Source organism: Palaemon carinicauda, chromosome 9, assembly GCF_036898095.1.
Source record: "Palaemon carinicauda isolate YSFRI2023 chromosome 9, ASM3689809v2, whole genome shotgun sequence".
Taxonomy (NCBI): domain Eukaryota; kingdom Metazoa; phylum Arthropoda; class Malacostraca; order Decapoda; family Palaemonidae; genus Palaemon; species Palaemon carinicauda.
The window spans coordinates 120,029,229-120,032,687 of record NC_090733.1 but is presented as its reverse complement, the minus strand read 5'-3'; the positions used below and the strand labels follow the sequence as shown (position 1 = coordinate 120,032,687).

Below are 3,459 nucleotides of genomic sequence, written 5' to 3'. Positions count from 1 at the left end.
TTATAGCATCCTGCTTTTCCAACTAGGGTTGTAGCTTAGCAAGTAATAATAATAATAATATGATCCAGTGCTGTGGTCTGGGACGCCCTTCAGCACCAAGAAGTTGGAGAGCAAGATGCACGAAGGGAAGCTGGAACAGAAGGGATTTCGTTTCTTTAAGTATCTATTCGTTGTGTGGCCCTAGCTAAAGTATTGTTACATGAGAAGGTTTTTAGTGAAACGTTCATGTGTTTTTTAAAGGAACTTCACACGCCTCTTAGTCTGAACTACACTGATGGAAAATTGGAGTTGCATGCGTTCGCGGAGGGCATGCCCCACAGGCACGAATGTGTGCACCTTACAATTTGCCAGCCATGTTTCCAATGCATTAGGAAATTTGAAAATATGATAAAAGATGTCAGGGACCGAGCTTATAGGGAACTGCCATCAAAAGGAGAATCACTTAAAATCTTCGCTCTGATCATTCAAAATAATCACCAAATATTTGGAATCTTGAGGTACACGACTTTAAGAAGATAATAAATCTTCCAAAACGCTAAAATCAGACCCAATCCTTAAGATCAAAACATAACGAGCTATAGTTAACATCTGCTTCACTGGCCTACGTGCACAACCGGAGCTCCCGCCATTCTTCGATATTCTTTATAGTCGATTGAAAACGTATGCATATTTCGTAGTACCGTAAGACCAGACTTCTTAACGAAGCTGATATTTTTTTCGCAGAAATCTCATGTCAGGGTACTTCCTCCAGAATGGTGTGGGGGGGGGGGGGAAGGAATGGTTGCTATATGATTTCATCAAACGTTTTTTTTCTTCAACAACTAGTAAGATATGTGCTTTTTATCTACATGAATCATTTCAGAGAAATAGAGAATTAGATACCTAAAATTTCAATGAATTTTATGAAGTGCAATTACTGCTATCTGTAGTAAATGAGTAAAGTAGGTTATATTAATAATGATATTTTATGATGAATTTTACTCAGAGCATTAAAAAAAAAAAAACCTGTCCTTCATATACCATTCTTCTAGTTATAGACTCAATATAAAAAGTTATCTTATAGCCATCTGACCACATAAACATGTTTTTTCAAGGACACAAAATACCTGGCTTAAATCTCGCCATCTTAGTTCCCCAAAAAATACTCATACACACTCCCTGTTTGCAACATTATTCACTTCCACAATTATTTATCCTAAACACTTCCTTTATTCATACCCATGAAAATATCATTTTATACAGATGACAGATTCTTTAGTAAAAGAACTTTGATTTTTTTTCACTGTTCATTCTAAATTGAATTCGTTGCAAGAAATTCTTTCATCTTTTTCTTCACATAGTCAAGTTGATGGCCACATCATTCTTGTCTAACAATTAGGATAATCAACTATTATTGATATTTGCAAAAAAAAAAAAAAAAAAAAAAAAAAAAAAAAAAAAAAAAAAAAAAAACACTGTTTTGTAAGAAAAACTTTGCTAAGAGGTTTAGGCTATTTATTACATCCATTTTTTCCCCTCGTAGATAAAAAATTCATTTGCGCTGTCAGTAAATTACATAGATTAATCAATTATATAGTAGTAACGCCTCAGCATAAAGAAAACTATATATATATTTCTAATTCTATCTCGATGTCTCTTGCAGCTTTGAGTTCTCTCTCTCTCTCTCTCTCTCTCTCTCCTCTCTCTCCTCTCTCTCTCTCTCTCTCTCTCTCTCTCTCTCTCTCTCTCTCTCTCAAACTTTATTTTTCTTAACCAATAATGGCTTAAAATTATGTTCAAAATTAATGTAATGACTAAGCAAACAAACAGGGAGAGCACACACACACCCAGAGAGAGAGAGAGAGAGAGAGAGAGAGAGAGAGAGAGAGAGAGAGAGAGAGAGAGAGAGATATTATAAGATAGTTAATATTCAAAATATTTAAGAGTGAGATCTATTTATTATTAAAAATAATGAAGAAATACAACGAGAAATATATTAATTCACATCCAACCTGTTTAAAAGAAAACAGAATAAGAGAGAAGAGACACTGGCTAAGAGAGAGAGAGAGAGAGAGAGAGAGAGAGAGAGAGAGAGAGAGAGAGAGAGATGAGAGAGAGAGAGAGAGAGAGAGAGAGAGAGAGAGAAATTATAAGACACGAAGAGTGAAAGATAAAGACATACATAGTTAATATTCAAAATATTTAAGAGTGAGATCTATTTATTAGTGAAAATAATGAAGAAATACAACGAGAAAAATATTAATTCCCATCCAAACCTGTTTAAAAGAAAACAGAATAAGAGAGAAAGAAGAGACACTGGCTAAGAGAGAGAGAGAGAGAGAGAGAGAGAGAGAGAGAGAGAGAGAGGAGAGAGAGAGAGAGAGAGAGAGAGAGAGAGAAATTATAAGATAGTTAATATTCAAAATATTTAAGAGTGAGATCTATTTATTCTTGAAAATAATGAAGAAGTACAACGAGAAATATATTAATTCACATCCAACCTGTTAAAAGAAAGCAGAATAAGAGAGAAAGAAGAGACACTGGCTAAGAGAGAGAGAGAGAGAGAGAGAGAGAGAGAGATGAGAGAGAGAGAGAGAGAGAGAGAGAAGAGAGAGAGAGAGAGAGAGAGAAATTATAAGATACAAAGGTTGAAAGATAAAGACATACATAGTTAATATTCAAAATATTTAAGAGTGAGATCTACCTATTATTGAAAATAATGAAGAAAGACAACGAGAAATATATTAATTCACATCCAACCTGTTTAAAAGAAAACAGAATAAGAGAGAGAGAAGAGACACTGGCTAAGAGAGAGAGAGAGAGAGAGGAGAGAGAGAGAGAGAGGAGAGGAGAGAGAGAGGAGAAGAGAGAGAGAGAGAGAGAAATTATAAGACACGAAGAGTGAAAGATAAAGACATACATAGTTAATATTCAAAATATTTAAGAGTGAGATCTATTTATTAGTGAAAATAATGAAGAAATACAACGAGAAAAATATTAATTCCCCATCCAACCTGTTTTAAAAGAAAACAGAATAAGAGAGAAAGAAGAGACACTGGCTAAGAGAGAGAGAGAGAGAGAGAGAGAGAGAGAGAGAGAGAGAGAGAGAGAGAGAGAGAGAGAGAGAGAGAGAAATTATAAGATAGTTAATATTCAAAATATTTAAGAGTGAGATCTATTTATTCTTGAAAATAATGAAGAAGTACAACGAGAAATATATTAATTCACATCCAACCTGTTTAAAAGAAAGCAGAATAAGAGAGAAAGAAGAGACACTGGCTAAGAGAGAGAGAGAGAGAGAGAGAGAGAGAGGAGAGAGAGAGAGAGAGAGAGAGAGAGAGAGAGAGAGAGAAATTATAAGATACAAAGGTTGAAAGATAAAGACATACATAGTTAATATTCAAAATATTTAAGAGTGAGATCTACCTATTATTGAAAATAATGAAGAAAGACAACGAGAAATATATTAATTCACATCCA

General features: G+C 34.2%; 1 protein-coding gene across 2 annotated transcripts in view; it reads right to left on the bottom strand.

Moving 5' to 3' along the window:
- LOC137647110 (probable ATP-dependent DNA helicase HFM1) overlaps positions 1–3,459 on the bottom strand; it is a 335,745-nt gene that overhangs the window by 36,573 nt on the left and 295,713 nt on the right. The window lies entirely within an intron of this gene.